Below are 20,745 nucleotides of genomic sequence, written 5' to 3' on the forward strand. Positions count from 1 at the left end.
CGCAGAACGGAGGGGCATATCTGACAGTGTCGTGTGTCAGAAGAACAGCTGGGGTGGAGACATGTTTGCACAACACATCTCAAAAGATGTTCCAGATTTGTTTATTATATTTGAAATTTTTTTCTTCATATTATAAACTTGCTATTATTTAAAACTTCGCAAATGTAATGCTTTGTGAAGTGAAATGAATCTTACAGAATCTTTTAATCCTTAGTATCTTAATCCTTAAATCGTAGTCTTTAATATTGTGATTATGCACTAGTTAAATAAATAGAGCCTGAAGAGATGTTCTGCTTCTTTACATATCTTTTCCCATAAGTGCTATTTGTCTTAACAGTTTTCTCTTTTTTTTCACTTGTGCAATATATTTTTATTATACTTCTGATATTTCTCAACAGTTTTTGTACATAACATATCAATGAGCTGGAAAATAATATATGGGGTTGACATATATTATAAGGTGATAATGTTCCTGCATTACAGTGGGCCAGAAGAACTTGTCACCCTGAGTTGCAGCTGCTTCCTACTGACATGAGTGCATCCTGGATGTTATGACTGCAAAATCCCAAGCTTTCTTGCTATCATTTATTTACAGCTGTGTTTGATGGGTGCACATGCTGTTCTCTTAAGAGTACATTAGGCAATAGCACATGGTGTCTTAGCCATGGTTCGTCATATTCCTTGTGAATGAACAATTTTAAGAACCTTTCATTGCAGTGGTTTAGTTCTGACTTTCTCATCAGACCTTTATATATTTCCAGAAGCTACACTGCCTGCAGGGACAATAATTATAAGAAGCTAGTGGAATCTGTGATTGCTTTCCTCACACTTATTATTTGCCGAAATCCTGGAGAGCAAGAAGCTAAGAGATACCACATTTTTATTTTATTTTATATTTTTTTTAGCAAATTCTGTACTTTCCATCTGCAAATATGTCAAGGTTATTCATGTTTAATCTTGGATGTCTACTAGCTTTGACAGACATACTTGCAAGCAGAAACAGTTTAAAGGAAGCCAATAGTTACCTAAGCATGTCTTTTGTGTTCATGCTTTGTTGCATTAAATGAATTCGGATTTTCAAAGCATACAGACCCTTCATTTACTATACAGACCCTCATGCACAGGAACAAAACCGCCACCTGAAGACTCTCACACATCTCGTCTTCGTACCAGAAAAAGGTACTAAATAGAAGCAGTTCAGTTCTCAGAGCAATTCTTAAGGCAAAAATAACTACTACTGAAATAACTAAATGACAAGATGATAGGGAGAAATCTTGGGTTAAACTAAAATTCAGACCAAATTCTTAGAATATTTGGAAAGGATATATTTCTTCAATTCTATGATCAAATGCCTTTTTATTTCAGTAAACTAAGGACTAACGTGCTCAAGAATATAGCCCCATGGAAGAAACCTTACTTACTGAAAGACTTGCTTTTCCCACTAATTTCCCAGTCTGTCATTTTATAGAAAGCTTGCAAAAAATTGAATGCAGGCTGCGTGTAATTTAGTACCTTAACAAGCTTTGTCATACGAACTACTATTCATTCCAGTTCTTTTGCATTAATATATTCTTCACCTAATCTTTAAGAGGGGAAATAGCAAATATTCAATTTGAGCCTTAGAATATTGTCATTGTACATAGATACACACGGTTTATGCAAGACTAAAACCAAACAAAAAAACCCTGAACTTATTCAGGACTTTGAGTTTAGGTTCTCCAGTGCTTTGTGTACGTTTTTAATAAAAGATTAATTCCCTCTCATTTTTATGCATTCTTTTCTCTGTTGCACATTCAAGCAGCACTGGAATAAAAAGAAAAAAAAGAAAAAAGAAAAAAAAAAAAAAAAAGCAATTTGTCCAGAAATTTCAGGACTGACATGAGATGCAATGGAGAATATTTGCACTGTGTACGGCAACTGCACTTGCAACTGGACGCAAGCAACAGCTTGGTTTGAATTCTGTGTTACTCCCCCACTGACTCAGTGGGCAGAATGGGCAAATCTCTTAATTTTTTGCAGCTGGTGTCCCACAGAAGGGATAGTCCAAGGTTCAGATACTACTTTCTGTATTTCAGAGAATACAAGGAAGAAATGTCACAGTGAGTGCAAGGTACTCGAACGTTACAGGTAAAGATCCAATGTAAGTACCTCAGTAGCATGTCTCAGTAGCATGTAGTCAACACCAGGATCTTACACACACATGTTTCAGAGGTTAATTAGTTGATATTTGGACAGTGCTTTTTAACTACAAAATTAGCTAAAGTATTTTTATCTCTTGCAGTGATCTCTATAGGCATCAGAAATTGAACATCTTAACACGTAAAGAGAAATTCAGTATCTCCATCCTGTGCAAAACCATGGTTCTAGCCCTTGCTTCTCTTTGGATGTACACTAGAAGGTAGAAAACCACAAATCTATGCCTTCTAGCAGAAGGAAAACTCCCAGTAGTTCAGTTCAGAGAAAGGTTTTAGTTGTCTAATATTAATCAATAACTGCTTAAGCTGTTGATATGCCTCATAGCACGGAGAAATACTTGGGTGTTAAAAATAGCATTTACATGCAAGTTTGAAACAAGATTCATGTAGCCTGAATTTTCTAGCCTGGCAAAATAATTTGCAATATAAAAGTAATTTTTACTTCATGGCAAAAGGAACACTGCTCTCAGAGCATTAATTGCACATAATGGCACTTTAGTTATTAAACTATAAATATATTATTACAACTATTAGTTATAAAAGAGAAATTTCTTGCATGGAAGATCTGAAGTTACTCCCTTGTTAGCAACTAAAGCGTCAAAGTTCATAAAGTATGAAACATTATTGAAAATACTGAACATGGCATTTTCAGTGTAACCGTTAAGATACTTTCATTTGCATATAATTTCATTTTTAGTTCACTATCTTGAAAGTGTTCAAATTGCACAGGAAACTGCAAATATATTCACAGACCACACTACACAGTAATGAGGACAGGATTTCTTGTCTGCTCTGAGCTACTGTCTCATGGTATTTCTGCTTGCAAGCAGCATCTGATCACCTTACCTTCCAATAGTTTGCTCTGTTTCATTAAGAAGTATGAGAAAAGTAGACTGGTTTCTTTTCCCTGCCTCAGATGTGAGCTAAGTTGTGCTTTTACCATGACTGCTAAGAGTTCCCAAAAATACAGAAAAACAGACTATAACAATCTTAATTCACTAATCATGCAAATTACATGGAATAGAAAAAAAACAACAAAGTGCATGTTCAGTTACTGATGGCAGACTGAGGCCATAAAAATACAATAAAGCATCTCTGTTTATTAACTTTTTATGGGATTGTTTTGACTTTAGATTTCCATATCCCACAGAAAGACAGATCAATTATGGTGCTGCAATTAGCACACGTGGTTTTTTGCCTAAACGCTCCCTATTCCTCAAGAAGGTCTGCAGACCTGACTTGGCATGCCTCTGCTTTATTCAGAGGATGTCAGTCAAGATGTAGATAGGTCAGAGGAGGTATGCTCCCCTGTTGTCTCAAGCTTTTGTCTGTGCACATTCCCTGCTCAGGAGACCATGGATGTGGTTGGATGAGGGACACTCATCACAATGTTGGCTTCTCTTGAGTTATGTTTCTTTCTGCAGAGTTGCTCTGAATAACCTGCCTCAGTCCTTCATGAGACCTCTGCTTCCTCCAGACTTTATCTCCCAGTCTCCCTGATTCCTGGGAGAGATATCACAGATCTGTAAGATTTCTAAAGAATCATACCAATAACTATACAAGCTTCTGTGTGTTTTTAAAATCATTGTTTGAGTGACAACAACATATTAAAACAGCAACAGAGTTTAGCAGGTAATGTGTTTTACCAGGGATGTCCCCAGGAAGGTCCTACACCCACCTCTGCCACATGTTCCATGGCAAGGCTGGGAAGGAAATCTCAGTCACTGAGTGTACTCTAACTTATTTTGTGAACGTTTACAGACACTCGCATACTGCTGTGTAATGCATAGCACAAAAACTCAGAAGTACGAAGAGACAGAAAAAGAGCAAGAGGTGCTACATTGCATACCGGAGGTCTCACGGGAGCCCATGAAAGAAGAAAACAAAACCCCACCTCTGAGTACACCGTCTGCCCACAGAGCACTACATTTCCTGACATTTCTGGCATAGTTGCTTTTCAAAAGAAATTAACTTGTCCTATTTCAGTGAAGCAGAAGGATGACCACAGAAGGATGCATCATGCCAGTATTTTGAAGCTTCTATGAAATACATCATTAAATGATAACAATATTTTGTTCAGCACAGCTCCCTTCCACTGTACATTTTAGATGCGTGCATTTTGTCCATAGACAAAGTAGGTTCTGTTTGCTGACTCACTGGATTCAGTTTTTCCCCACATACTGTACATCTGCTGCACATGCTTGCAAAGCCCCCACTAGCTTTTCAACACCCACAGTACACTGACATACTGAATAACATATGAAAGATTTCTACTGAACTTGTGCATAAAAAAATCCCCAGCCTAATGATTTTTTCCTCTCCAAAAAAAATCTGCAAGATTTGTTATTTAATCAAGTCACTTGCTTGTTTCAAAGTAATTTTTGCTACCGTACCTGTCCTAAGAAATTCAGATCAAATTACATAATTTCAAGCAATTTTTCACCAAGTTTTCTTCACCAATTTTTTCCTTACTGAATGATCTTAATACAGCCTGGCCCTAATCCTACAATTCACTTAACTTGCCACCTGCTAATTGCTATGTGCAATCCAAATCCTGTTACTTATTGACACGTAGCATTTCGTTCATATGAAAAAACTCTATCAATCATTTTCGTAATGTTGTAGTATGAAAGCAAAAATAAGAGTATCTTTGAAGTTCTATAAACTGAAGTATCTGTCTATGTTGGGAAACCCAACATGTTCTAAATAATATTCTAAGAGAAGCAGCAGATGGAGGGAATCATTTCTACAATTTAGAAGAAAGCATGGGTGAAAAAATTGTGAATATAAACTCAGCTGGGGACACAGCTTCTCTAAGTATTTTCTCTATGAAGAGGCTTGGTCTTCTGGACAGGGCTTGACTTTAAAGATGAGAACAGGTAGGTTTGCTTCAGAGCTTTGCTGTGTAGCTTTTGTGTGATACCAAACAAGCTCTGATTATCCACATGGAAGTAAGAATGACGGCACTCCCTTTCTCCCACATTCATTGTCCCTTAGCTGTTTAGACTGCAAACTACTGTAGGCGTCTCTCTTGGCATTATAACAAAAGGAACAGCAACATAGTCATCACTATTAACATCAGTGAGAATTAAAAAAATTAAATTAAAATAGACACATACACACATGAATATACATCTATATGTCCACACACACACAAACATATCAGGCAAAAAAACTTAATTCTTAAATTAGCACATAAGCATACTACCTGTCAGAGTTTCAGGTAGATTTTGCAATGAAGTGTCTTGCTCAGGACTGCATATATTTCCTTCTCCATACATAATTAAAGTTATTCTTATTTTACATCCCATAAATATTCACTGATGCAAGAGGGAAAATAGAACACCTCCCAAGACGCTGACAGGACCAAGCAGAACCTCATCAGGGATCATTTCAAAGATCAATTTCTCATGTCCAGAGAAACAAATTTAAATGATCTTATGTGAGACTTCTGTTAGCAATTGCACTCTTGAATTATGCATGATTCTTGACTGCTCATAATATGAACAAACTACAGAGAGTTTCATTAGTACATTTCAATTATTGTAGTCCTTCTTACTCCTTGTTTGTTACAGTTAATTTTAATTTTTAAAACATCCTGTCACATTTGCTATCAGCAATGATGTCATGTTCAGAAAAAAGCTTATTAGACTTCTTATGCATTCTCTCTGTGCTGTCCCAAAGTGCACAAATATACCTGTAAATTCTAGAAAATTCTGCGACTTTATCTCACACAGGAAGTGTAATAACTACCACTGGTCTTCTGTGTTCATTGGAAAAATTTTGTCTGAATAAGAGTTTGAATTTAATTGAGTACCTGAAACTTTAATGAATCGTTAATGTCACTTGATCTTTGTAGGAGTTTAAAACACACACATTACTACAGTACCTGTAAAATATAGCAAGACATATGTAAACTATAGCCTCATTTTGACCACCTGTCAAAAATCTTAATGCAAAATATGTCAAAGTAAGCTGCCACTGGTCATGAAAATGATTACACAACAGCATTTGCCTTATGCAGACACAAGCATTTTGGAGACTCACCCTTGCTTTAGTAAAAGTGATATTAATCAATAGAATAGAGATGAATTATCTGCTGGAATCAACAGTTGTGCTAATAAAAGAAAATTTCTTCCTCCATCCATCCACCAGAACCAGGAAAGGCCTTAATCCTCTGTTCTTTCGGTTATTAATTGTTGAAATTAGTTTCCACCCTAGAAAACTGCAGCATGTCACTTCAAAAGGCAAGTGCCCTGCCTGTCCATCAAGGGATACCCACCTCACTAGAGGTGGCTGACAGCTAAGCAGCCACAAGGACTCATGGAGCCTCTGAAGGGGCTGGGTACAACTACCGCCTTTCGTCACATCCCAGCTCCACTACTGAAGCAAATTTCCCTTTCGTTTCAACTTTGCCCAAGATGTGAACCAAAGCACGATGTCTAAGCACTCATGAACTGGGTATCCCTGGGACAAAGCCAAACTGGACTCCAGGAGCATCATCAATGGATATTCAGTTTACTGAACCAGACTAATGGTAGCCTGAAGAAAAATCTGCTGAAATATGTGCAGTGTTGGTTTAGGTCCCCTGCACCAACCATTCCTCTCTACAAATCTGTCTTTCCTGAGCTGCATTACTTGCTAATGCAGATGTAGCCACTACATCAAACAGGGTCTACACACTAAGATTGAACACAGCTCCACTCAGGCCAAATCCCAATCGGTTTGCACTCAATGAGGAGCGTAAATCTGTGATCTAAATCAAAACTGCCACTACAACTTAAATTTGGACAAGGCCATGTGTCTGGGAATCAGGGAATTCCTACTAAATCTGTCAGAGCCAGTGACCTTGCAGAGGCAGAGGTGAAAAAGATCCTGTTGGGTCTCACCACTGCATATATCACAAAACATACTATCTCCTGCAATCTGACACTGACTTCAACTGAGCTGATTTTCTATTCCACACCATTTCCTCCTGAGGTTTCTCATCAATAAATAAAGAGACATGCTGCTACCACGGCTGCTCTGCACCTACCAAACTCCTGATTATCTTACAGGCACACACACACAACCTCCCGCCCCCAAAAACCGCACCACTGGAAAAGCAACACTGATAGAACAAAGATATTTTCAGTGTCCAAGCGTTGGCTGTTCGCATGTTAATAGTCTCTTAACACTGCCATCATAAATCTCAGTTTCAAATGCTGATCCATACAAATTTAGAACGGCAATAAAACATTTAACTTCCTCGATTATAAAAATAGCTCCAGTTTAAAAGTTGTCAGATAAATACGAACAAAAGCATGAATTAGTGGGTGCAGAGAAAGCCAGAGAAGAAATATCCATGTTCAGTGAAGAAACTTTCAGATCCTGTTCATGTTAAAGGTTGATTAATTAGATCAAATAGTAAAAACTCTGAAAACAGCACAAAATGCTGTTAGTCTGACAACGAGAATGTGCATGAGAAACGTGGGAGAATTTGGATTGTTCGTTTAAGACAGAAGGAAAACTTGAGCCTTTGTCTGCTGTATGCTGGGTGACTGCCTAACTCAGTCTATTAGCTGTTCAACAAGACAAGAATCTACTAGTCAACAGGATTCGCACCAACAAGAAACAGCATCCTCTATTTGAGCAACCATCACTGCAGGTGTTGACAAAACCTGTAAATTCCAAAGACAAATTTTAACTTCAGCTAGTCAGCACAGAAACCTTACTGAGGAAATTCTAGAACAAATTGCATTTCACTACCCTTCCTTCTGCTTGGCTTCCCAAAAATCATTAGAAACATAACATATAAAAGAGCACCTGCATTTTAGCAAAGGAAGGAGGGCTGTGGTGAGTTATGTGCCAAACCAAGCTATTTTAGAACAGTTTGTTGGTCATTTATGCTTTGATTTCAACTTTAAGCCAAGTAAGAAAGCACACAACATGAAAATAAATATAATAAAATAATAGTAAAATAATCTGATATACACAGGTTGCATACCTTAAAATACCAGCTTTAAGTTTCCTAGTGCCTCATTCAGGTAACTCTGAAGTACACCAGTGTTTCAATCCAGCTCCAAAGCACCAGGAACACTACAGTTTTCAAAGCCATAAATAAGATGGCTCACTTCCACTGAAAGTAAGACTCAACACAAATTGAGATCGACAAAACCAGGTATTTAATTAATCACTTAACCAGTAAGACAAACAGTTACAGAGGTCCTTTAACTCTGTCCAGATCATTACCGACTTCTGCTTTCACTAGTATTTTCCCTCTTTCTATAGACTGTAGTCTCTCTCATCAGCCATGTCACTATACTCCACAAGGAAACTAAGCATGCACCTCCTCTTCTTCATTTATCCTAGAAATCATCTGCCATTTCTCCTAATTGTTCGCTGAGCACGTAGCACTTTCCAAACTATTTTGTATGGCCTTCCAATGTTTATTCACATCAAAGGACTTCTGCTGTAATGCTCACAAGTCAGCTAACCTGGGTTGATCATGCAGCAGTCTACAATAACTGGTACTAGATTCACTTATTCATAGACTTAAAAAGCTGTATGCTTCTATTAGTTTGCATACATTATGCTCTCTCATTTTTGTTAATACTATCATTTCTTTATTACTCATTACATGCAGGTAATGGTTATTGTTTCAGTTCATATAATTCAAACTATAATTTTCAAAATACTGAAGTTATTTAGGAAAAGTGACTGTGGTTCTCACGATCATAAATTTCTTCAACTTTAACAGCCCCTAGAATAATAAAAGTAAGGTTTTCGAAGACCAATAAATAAATAAACCTGGCTCATTGAAAGTCCATTAACATTTGACAAATTACTAGCCTTTGCATCCCTGAAAATCTCCACAGGTGACTTTGGAAAAGAAAATATAACCTCCTCAGCCGCTCAGGAGGCTTTCTGGAAAACATACGCCTCATCTCTATATTTAGTTTCACTTTGTACCTTTACAACCTTTTCATAAGACACGATTACAGTCTTGGGCTTTTTACGACTGATAATAATTAGAATTACTAATGAACAAATCATTCCTCTACATGAAAGCACTTTTGGTTTGCAGTTGATATCTACTGGGTTTTGTTTGTTTATTTATTTTGGTTTTGTTGGGTTTTTTTCCAATAATGATTGTAGGGAAACATAAATTGCTTACGAATTGATGATGATTTCCACAGAAACAAATTTCAAACTCAACAGTGGAGTCAGAAATAAGATGAGAATGGTGTGTTATGCACTTTTACTTGACCAAGTGTGCCCATTTCATCGAGAGATGGCTCAAAATGCTTACTTATGCAAATAGTCCGCTCACAATAAGAGCTGACATCAGCAAAACCTTATATGTAATGCTGACTTATGCCTACATGCAATAAGGACATGGTTCTACAAAAGTAATAGTTATAAAATAAGTTTATTTATTTGAGTATCAATTTCTCTTCAATATATTACCATAGCTGTTATGTGTTAGAGTCACAATTCATGAGTAAATTCTGCACATCTTGGTCAGAATTGTAATCATAATTACTAGGGCAGGATAAAAAAACCAAACAATTTTATTTCCTTTTTTTTAATTATTATTTTTTATCTGGACAAATTCTTCTAGTGAATCCACTGAAATGTAATACTATCATTCACAGCTGCAACAATAATGACTAGTGAAAGAGGAAACCACTAAGAGACAGCATCTCTACTGCTGAATGCCACTAATAATCCCACTATTTCTCATTTTTATGACTGTATATTTTATGAATGATAATCCTCTCATTACATATTGCTATAAATATTTTGGTTTAGCAACAGAAATAGGCATCAATAAACTATACATTCTAGAAGCTTTTCTGTTAATACTTAAGAGTCTATTAATGTATATCACAGCAGTATTTTCACTGGACCCCCACAATGGGAAAATATATGAACTTTTATTTTTAGCTGGAAGAACTTCATACATAACTTATATACTTTCTGCAGTTATAAAACAGTTTTGTCAGTTGCCTGAAATCATACTGAATCTGCCTCATTAATTTTCCCCCCTGCCGTATGATATAGCCATCCAATATATTAATATTCCTATGGCTTATATAGTCTTGACCCAGCAAAGCAATGAGAATACTGTAAATTTTGCATTTGAACACTACTTGTAGTACTGCACACTTTTACCTTCATTCAAGCTATTACAATCACAGGTGGATATAATTCAAGGTACTTAAGAACTGAGGACAAGCTATAAAAACCACTGAATTTTAAAAGCTATTTTAACCTATATGGAACTACTTTCTTTTCAGCTTCATATATATCAAGTCTATCTGATATTTTGAAAATTCAAGAAGCACCAGAGACTTTTAATCACCTCTGCAACGACCTGAGACTGATGCCATTCCTTCCTCCTGGTAACCATTAACTTATTAAACATCCTTTTGAATGACAGCTCCTAGTACGAAGTTCAATACCACAAACTTTGGAAACCTGGCTTTAGGTTTTTTTGCTAGTACATATTACAGTTATAGCTGTCTTGGTCCCTTTGTAAACCAATTTTCAAAATTACCTGTTAGCTTGGTACAACCTGGGCTAGGTGTGGTTCCCAAAGGAAATTAGATGCAGCATAGCTGGTGGGTTAGAACAGTTTTATGCAGCTGAATTTGGGTAACAAACTAGCTTGCAGTTGTTGCTAAGCTTCATAAAATCAACATAAAATAATACTTAAATGTGAAATGCGCTGTGGGATTTCTGCACTTATTAGTGTGTTGCTTTATCAGAAGAATATCTGGTGTCCAAAAATGAAAAATTTGCCCCATTAAAAATAAGAAAACAAGGACTTGTTCTCTTGACTTACCATTTTTGTTTCTTGGGAATCTTCAACAAACTGTTCTGTAAGCATAATTAACCAAGCCATTTTCTTACTGACTCGTCTCTGATGTTCCTCTCACGTCAATAACCCCCTCTCTCTCAACACCTGCAGCCTCTCAAAACATGTAGTTTGCCTGTTTCTCCTATTACCTTCTTAAGTCCTGCCATGTCAATAAGAGACAGCACACATCTTCCCTAGGTTGAAGTTACAGACAAGCCGGCCAGGTGGCCAAAATATTCAAATGCTGATTGACCATTCAGCTACTGCCAAACAGAATGGATAATATCTGAGTTTTCCTTACCTTTCTCCCAGTGGGAGATTAACAGGTCTCCCTCCATTACTGAGCTGCTGATTTTTACCAAAAGAAAAGAAAAGAAAAAAAAAAAGGAAGAAAAAAGGCAAGAATTTAGTACCTTTGATACCTTAGGCTTCTACTAAATTTGTCTAAACAAGGTTCAAATGCTGTTGGAGGAAAATAGGATTGATCAACTGATGGATGTGATGATTACAGAAACCTGTTTTCTTCAGAAAATCAAACTCTTTTCCTTGAAAATCAAAAGCCTCCAACAGCCATAATATGCCTTTCAAACTACCACAATAATGAAAGGCCGCTTCTGGACAAGGTATCACCTCCCTCAAACTAGAAAAAATATAAATCTTACTGCTTAGAGGCATAAGCAAACATTACATTGTTTCATCTTTTTCATTTACTGTCCAGGTAGAACCACATTTTATCTTGGCCAAGAGAGAACTGTCATGGTTATCAAGATGCATTGTGCTGGCCATCTTCTGCTCAGCCCTACATCTTGCCCAAGGCTCAGAACTGAGAGACAAATAGACAAGCATAGGCTTAGTTCCAGAAATTAAAGCTATAAAAAAAAGAGGTTACTACCCTAGAGGCTTTTAAATGAATAATAAAACTGTTACATTACTGACTTTATCTGGAGAGGTTAGCATTTCTGCTCGGGGTCTATCTTATAAATCAAGCTATAAATCATGCAAAACAATAACCCTTCCATCCTACTTTGCATTAATGTCTGATGGACAAAATAGTCCTCCTGTGCATTAGTTTCTTACATACAAGGGAAACAGTCCAGAAAGATTTTTAAGTCCATGTAACACTGCAAGGTTCTATATATAAACACACACACACGCATAAATGGGTGGTACAGTAGTTCAAGCTGTGATCCTGAAACAAACAAACAAACAAACAAACAAACAAAACAAAATCAAAAAACAACAAACCCAAAGACACTGCTTAAAACTCAGAAGGCAAAGCTAAGCACTTACTTTGCAAGAACCAATCTCGGTTTAGGGCAGATCATTGAGGAAAATTGTATGTATGAGTGTAACAGTAACATCAGTTTCCTATTTATGACCCCAGTTGAGCAGTTGCTGTAAAACCACACAAGAGCAGTAATGGACAAAAATCCCTCCCTAGTAATAAACATGTAATTTTTTTCTACAGTAATAATATTTTGTTTTAATATTCTTTCAAGTTTTATTCTCATTAGAAGTGCCTTTTAAAAAGTACTTCTAAAGACTACTAGCATTTCCAGTAAATCCAAAATGCAAGCTTGTAATACTTGACCATTAAAAATACCATGGAACAATTCAAAAGGCTAAGAAAACTTGGCAAGTGGATCTATTTCTTTTTTTTAATAACTGAGGGAAAAAAAAGGTTTCCTGGGTCTTCCAGGTAGCTCACACACAGAAGGGAATTTGACCTTGTCCATTTACTTTTTTTATTTTTACAAGGATATTTGATACACACCTTTTTTGGTTGCAGCTTGGCCAAATTAAAAACAAATAGTATCACTTTAGTTGTTACTGCTCAATGAGCCAATGAACTACATATTGAGAAAGCAAAGCACACCAATGTTTTCCATTTAGGAACTGCAAGAAAGAAACATTCATTAAAAATTTAAGTTGCCAGTTCTTGCTTTCTGTTAGTGTTCATATCAGATGCTGAATGATTTTCCATAGAAAAGAACCGAAAGAATTCAAGATCAGAGTGCTTAAGTCTCCATGGCAAGGCATGTTCTCCACACATTCCAAAAATCATGTCTCCTTTTTCCTTTCATCAGTGTAGCAGATACCCTCTGAACAGTGCACAAGTCGGTAGCATATTTGCTAATATTAACAAGAGCCGAGTGTAACATTAAATTTTTACTTCTTGGAAGCCCTGCCCTGTGCCCATGGCTATTTGAAATAACTGGTAGATGTCAAGACTAAAAAAAGTAGTTCTGGAGGAGGGATCTGGAGGGAAGTTAATTCAGAGCTCTGTCTTTGAAGGTGTAGGCCAAATTACTAGTTCAGATATTTATTTTTTTTTTAATTACTGAATGATATTTTACTCCCTTATTCCAAACAGCCTTTAAAAGTTAAAATTAATTAATTTTCCTCTTAAAAACATTCTTACACCTCCTTATGATTTATCCTGCAGTAGAATCTCTTAGTGTTCTCACTAACGTACCAGATATTTAGTCTTCCTTAAAGTATTGGGGAAAAAAACCAAAAACAACCTTTTACGAATAGGGCTTAACAGAGGTTTGATGTCAAGCACAGCAGGGATATAATCACGAGTGATGTATTACCTGAAGGATAAAATAATAGGGAGAGGCTGAACCTTGACAAAAATAAGCAAATAACCATGCTATAGAAACGGAGCAGAAGGGAACTACTGGTAGCTACCTCTTAAAAAGGTAAGTCCCCAGTACGCAAAATTTAAGGGGGGGAAAAAGCAAAACAAAAACTTTCAGTTATGAAACAGAACTGTAATGGGTCTGCGTGGCAAGGTTTTGGTAGCGAGGGGTTACAGGGGCGGCTTCTGTACGAAGCTGCTAGAAGTTTCCCCTATGTCAGATGCAGCCAATGCCAGCCGGCTTTAAGAACGACCCGCCACTGGCCAAAGCCGAGCCCATCAGCAACAGCGTTTTTCGCCTCTGTGATAACATATTAAAGAGAGTGAAAAAAGTTGTTGCGTAGCAGTAATTGCAGCGAGTGAGAGGAGTGAGAATGTGTGAGAGAAACATCCCGCAGACACCAAGGTCAGTGCAGAAGGAGGGGGAGAAGATGCTCCAGGCGCCGGAGCAGCGATTCCCCTGCAGCCTGTGGTGAAGACCATGGTGAGGCAGGCTGTCCCCCTGCAGCCCATGGGCGGTGGAGCAGATGACTGCCTACACCCCGTGGAGGGCCCCCACACCGCAGTAGGTGGATACCTGAAGGAAGCTGTGACCCCGTGGGAAGCCTGCACAGGAGCAGGCTCCTGGCAGGATCTGTAGCCCGTGGAGAGAGAGAAGCCCACGCTGGAGCAGGTTTCCTGCCAGAGACCCCATGAGGGGGCTCACACTGGAGCAGTAGGTTCCTGAAGGACTGCACACCGTGAAGGAGACCCACACTGGAGCAGTTCATGAAGAACTGAACCCATGGGAAGACTCACACTGGAGAAGTCATGAAGGACTTTCTCCCATGAGGGGGACCCCACATTGGAGCAGGAGAAACGTGTGAGGAATCCTCCCCCTGAGGAGGAAGATGTGGCAGAAAACAACAGTGTGATGAACTGACCCTAACCCCAATTCCCTGTTTTCCCCCTTGTGCCGCTGGCAGGGAGGAGGGAGGAAAATCGGGATCAAAGTTAAGCCCGGGAAAAGGAGGGAGGGGTGGGGGGAAGGTGTTTTAAGATTTGGCTTTATTTCTCATTACTCCTCTCTCAGTTAATTGGTAATAAATCAAACTTCCCTTCAGTCGAGTCTGCTTTGCCCGTGACGGTAAATGTTGAGTGATCTCCCTGTCCTTATCTCAACCCTACAAGCCTGTTATTTTTTTTTTCTCTCCTCTCTCCTGTCCAGTTAAGGAAGCGGGAGTGATAGAGTGCCTTTGGTGGGCACCTGGCATTTTGGCCAGGGTCAACCCACCACAAGAACACAGCAATAAGGGTGTTTTCTTTTCTTACACTACATTATGTGTTCTGGACAACTGCATAACTCACATTCAGCATCCTCCCTATAGACTGAAAAGAAATCATATTGCTTATGGGGACATTTCAAGGTTATACGCCTGAGTATTTTTCCAGTTCACAGCCTGTGCAGTCTTTACAGCCACACTAGTACACTCCCAAAGACCAGAATAGCCAGCAGTGGCAGGTCTCTGGGAATGAGCCGTCCCCTTCTGAATGCAGCACGCTTGAGCCCATGATACATTTCACACTGGTGAACACACACAACACAGCTCCTCGAAAGAGACGGAGCAGAACCACACTGCTCGGCTCACAAGCGCAGGACTGTCAAAGGAGCCTTTCCTCTGCTGGCCTGGAGGAGCAAGGGCATTCATGTGCAGCAGCTTGGGATCCACCACTTCAGGCATGCTCATTTAAACCTCTCCAAGTCCCACAAAACCCTAATGGAGCAGAGATCCATGCAGTACAGACTGCAAGGATCTCAAACCCTCCTTTTGCACCATATTCATAGTAGACCTTAACAATTCCTTCCGACTTCAGAACATCCACGAGGGGACCGAGAAACTTCATCCTTTCTGCACAAGACAAAATATGACCCAGTTAAACAGGCTGCCACTTATGCTGGTGTTTGTTCTGACCCATACTGCAATTTAGGGAAAGGACAGCCTCATACTCATTTTTTTCCCCCCAGTAATATCAGTCCCAGTATTTTGATAACATGATTTGTAAATATAAATGGTTGAATAGTCTAAAGTTTCTGGATTTGTAATGAAATTACTTCAACAAAACAAATTCAAAATTGGATGTTCCCCTTACAAACGCACTGCATGGGATAGAAATGCCAGAGCATTAAGTGAATTAGCTCTGGCAATGCAATAAGCCTGAATAAGAAGCACAGGTTAATTAAACCTGTTAAGAATCAGAATAAAAGTTGGAATCTTTCCAGTTCCACCAATAGATGTTCTAACAGGTTATCTACCGTCTTTGCTGTGCCCTTGCCTAGATCAAGTTATCTTTTGCTTTTTTATTGAAGAGAGGGGGTTTAGCTCTCTGAGGAAAAAATTGTAAGAAATACTTCTAAGCTGCAGATGATCTGGGAGAGCTAACCTATGACACAGAGCTCATTCCATCTTGTTGCTCTGAACTTCCGAGGATTTTAAAAGGATTTTTCACTGTTGAAAGCGAGTTAATAGAGTCAGAGATAAGTTTCAGGGACACTATAAAGTTAATTCCCCACCTGTCCACTTCTTGTCATATATCCCTTGACTTACCAACAGCCTCTCTCTGAGTCTAGGAATTGGTGGTGGTGGAGCAGGGGGAGCAGTGACCAAGAGCAGAGGAGCACACAGCCCCACTAAGCAACCCGACAGCAGCCACTGATCAACAGGTCAGTCATTTGTCCATTCTGACATGGTGGGATTCAACGTTGTTTGGTGGTTTTGGTTTGGTGGGGTTTTTTCCAACCAAAAGTTAGCAAAAAAACCCCCAAACAAACAAAAAACCACAACCAGGCTCAAAGGCTTATACCAACTGCATGAAACTCACTGTTAAGGTGGAGTTTGAAAGTTCATGCATTGTTTCATGCTCACATCTACTGACTTCCCCTTCTAAACCGAAAGGGAAGAAGGAAATAAATATGTTGACTAAACACTGTCATCCCATGTTAGTAAAAACGATCCTTCCTTGCTTCCGTTAGATCCTTCTGACAAGCTCACAACTGAATAATTTTTGAAAACTTGTCTCTAGAAGGTCAGTTTACTTTGATTCACTACTTCTGATTTTCTTACCAATTTATCTATAGAAATGTAGAAGGGGGGTAAAATTTGTATAGAAGACACCACTATGTATTAAATGCACTAAATGGAAATTCCTTCCCCATTGAGAACTTTATAACTAGGGTAATGAAATTTTTATCAGGTCATAACTTAGAAGATTAGAAGACTGGTAGCACATTACTCTCAAAATCAAATCTGATTAATGTTTAATTGTAGCAATGTGCAGAGGTATTAATTAGGTGTACTTTCTATGACTCATAAATAGCTATTAAAGCAAAAGCAAGAATAATTCAAAGATTAACACGAAGAGAATAGTATACTTGACTGGTAAATTACAATTAAACTGAATGGACCTTGTGAAAATAATAGAAAATGTCATCCAATATAACAATTTTGATACATAATGCAGTTATAAGAAGTTTTCTAGCAATCAAGTTCTGACACTTTTTCCTCCAGATTTTTTTTTTGTGCAGAAGCCACAGGTGTAAATTAAAAAATCAGTTATGCTTTTCAATGAGAATCACAGGGCAGATCTTAAAAGCAGTACATCCTTTTAGTATTTACTGCACAACTGAAGCATCCATGCACATACCTAGACAGGCTTTCTTCAAAAGGGGGTCCCAGCTAAGGCTCTGGATTTGTATATTCAAATAAGTGTTGCAATTAAACTTGAAGCTCTGTACCCCTGCACATTGCACTTTGGGTTTTTTAATGAACAATCATCAAAGACATTTGGTTCTAACAGGGGCTAGAAATCTTGTTTCAGAACTGCACTTCTCCAACGAGACACATTTTTCTGCTACATCTGTTACTGAGATGGTGGCTAAGTGTATTTTAACTGATCATTCCCCTTCCTACAGTCTGGTAAAAGCAGTTTTATTTCCATTATCAGAAAATGCAACTTATACTGTCTTTCTTAAAATACTAATGCTTCTACTACTAAAGTGCCTAGTGTTCATGACCTTGCAGAAACAGTTGAAAACATGACCAAGAAGCACTAGTATCAGAAGGATATGAAACGAATCCACATTTTCTGCTAATTTTATGCCAACATAACAAATCTTAGATATCTGCTTTTGGCTATGTTTTCTAAATTTATTTTAACTAACACTACTGAAATTGGTATTTCCTTCTACTGTACTGCTATGGAACAGCAACAGAAAGTAGAACAAATACATAAGCTTGTGTCTTATGAAGAAAAAATAAGAGAAAAAAGCACTAAACTTACCCTGTCTAAATCTATTATTTGTATATGAATTCTTACGATTGCATTTCTGTCATTATTTAAAAAAGCTTAATTTTGTAATCAAAGTAAATTATTTTAAGATTTAAAATTTTCCTTCAAAAACTTGAAAATTTTTCATTCCAAAAAATGCTAGAACCAATTTTTTCATTTTGATGCAACAAAAAAATTGTTATGTGGTAGGTCCACAATCAGAAATAGAAATGTTTACATTTCTTAAAAGCTCAAAATGCACATACACACAAGCTCTGAAAAAAAAGAGGTTTCTACTATTCACTAAGTACAGCCTGCACTAGTAATATCTTGGAAATTAAAAAAATAATACTGAAGCAAATTTATTGATACAGTCTTCATCAAAAGAATATTTTGAATTGTCAAGAATCTATCAGATTTAATACCAGCCATTAAAGGACTCTTGAGTTACAATCCGTACTTATTTATTTTCTATTACTCGGAGGATGTGAGGTGAGGAAAAAGTGGCCAAAATGTTCTGCATGAAGAGTGATGCGAGTTTTCTCCATTTTCACTTATGCCATCAAAAATATCCTCTCAATTGCATGATAGCTGATAGAAACCAAACCAAACAACTCGTCTCTGTCTCCAGTTTTAAAGCCTTAAAATACTTATAGCAGGAATTCATTAAGAGCAGGAAATAAAATGAGGAGTTGCATCTAGCTTTTAAAAGGTTATTTATTCTTAAACCATTAAAAAGCCTTTTAAAATACATCTTTCACATATGTACTACTGCTTCTAATGCACTAATTTTTGGTTAGAATTACTAAATCTTTTGAAAGTTTTATAACAACTGATTGATAACAGAGAATCATTACATTGCCTATGTTTCCCTCAGGGTGTTAATAAATCAAGAAAATATGATACAGAATCCAGATTTAAAATATCTCAGGGGCTAGAATTGGTAATAAAAAATGCATAGACCTCTTTTACAGCTAGAGAAATACCCACTACAACATACAGGAGAATGTTTCACCTAATTGCTCTGTCTTTTCCATCACTACAGTGCTTTATCATCACGTCCCTTGTCCACATCTCCAGATGTATTCAATTGTGCTAAGGAGAAGTAATAAATTCAGTGGTATTAAAGGGATTTAGAAAAGGTTTTGGCCTTTGGAAATGTACAGTGGGTTCTAGGAAGTGTAAACATGCCATGTTTCACGTTAAGAGCTGGTGCACAGTGACATTTTTCCTTTTAATATGTCCCCAATGTTGTGCAACTGTTGCAGTCCTTCCAAGTTTCTTGCCTCCTGCACTTCTAAACAATTCTAGAATCAATAGTTCAGAATGCTTTTCATGTAACAAGATACAAAGTAAATCTCCATCCAGAATTTTGATTTAAAATGTTTCAGTCAACTTCTAAAAGCAAGTCATTGCTATATGGATAATGAGTTCAGCAACAACAAGCAATAGCAACCAGGACTATAATAACCATAAAATAAATAGAACCATTTTGTCATCAATATACAGAAGATGTGTTTTCACTAAGCCTGCCTAGAAATCAATTTGCTTCACAAATATTAAATAAAAAAAGAAAGTTGGTTTGGAAAACTACCTCCTTCCTGATGTACAGCAACAACATAAAAATTTTACATTTTTAGAAACACAGAATGAAACAAAGATTCAGCAACCAAGGCGAGTCAGAAGTTGACATTAAAGTCCTCAAGCTACAGCATGGGAGTCTGGATCAGGTTCCAGTCTCAACTAGGTGGAGAAAGGATTTGAATCCAGGTATCTCTCAGTCCCACTAAAGTCAGCACCAACTGCTTAGTGGTGCTGAGGAATAAGTCCTTTCGCCTTTGCTTGTGCACACTATCCCAAGCCCAAAAATTTTCCACATTCCAGTTTCCATAGATAAGTAAGACTGGAAAAACATAATTTTCTAACTTATATAGCACTACTAGCTAGATCAGATCACTGATCTTTCTCCTTCTTCATCCAGTTCCTTATGGTGAACAGAAACACGTGGACAGTTACTGAACGGGTAGCCCTTGATTTGCGTCTACAAGGGTTAGTTTAAGTGGTTTTAACCTATGTTAGATCAAAATAACGGAAGTCTGAAAACCCATAAAATTTTTCCTGAGATAGATGCATGTGCTTAAAGTGGAAGAAAAACCCCCAAATATTAGCATCGCACCTTGAACAGTTATAAAAGAGTCAGCTAAGCAGTAGCAGAAAAGCCCACTAACGTCCTAAAAGTCAGCCTTAAGAGTCAAAGCACTGTTTTTACCTCCCCAATAGGACCAAAAGATTGAGTAACAGTTTTTCCCTCGATACCATAATTTAGCATTGCTCAGAATCAGTCAGGCCCACAGGGAAGTGCAGCAGAGCAGGACAGAGGGAAGGCACCACCGCCTTCTCCACCTCCTGAAGTGCTTCCATGAATATAGTTTGCTTTCTCTACACCCTCCAGCTCACCACAGGTAAGTCATTTGCTTGTGATCAGGAACTCTTTTGCAAGCTAACACTTAAAAAAAACAATAAAAAAATACTCCAAGCCAGTAAGCTTTGTAAAGCATAAGCTTACATGTGAAAAATTCAGATGCAGAAACAAATCTTGTCTATAATTTCAAAAAATATTAACAATGCAAAGAATGTTTTTGATAATCACTTTATGAGTAGTATGTGTGTGGGAGAACATGATTCATGCAAGACCATTTCCCTGTCTTAATTTTTAATGTTACTGTACATTATAGGAAAAACAGTTTGAATGTCTC

At 37.6% G+C, this 20,745-nt stretch overlaps 1 protein-coding gene across 25 annotated transcripts in view; it reads right to left on the minus strand.

Moving 5' to 3' along the window:
• Positions 1-20,745, minus strand: part of NRXN1 (neurexin 1) — a 719,965-nt gene that overhangs the window by 183,761 nt on the left and 515,459 nt on the right. The gene's annotated exons all lie outside the window — the stretch shown is intronic.

Source organism: Leptosomus discolor, chromosome 2 (genome assembly GCF_034619465.1).
Source record: "Leptosomus discolor isolate bLepDis1 chromosome 2, bLepDis1.hap2, whole genome shotgun sequence".
NCBI classification, from domain to species: domain Eukaryota; kingdom Metazoa; phylum Chordata; class Aves; order Leptosomiformes; family Leptosomidae; genus Leptosomus; species Leptosomus discolor.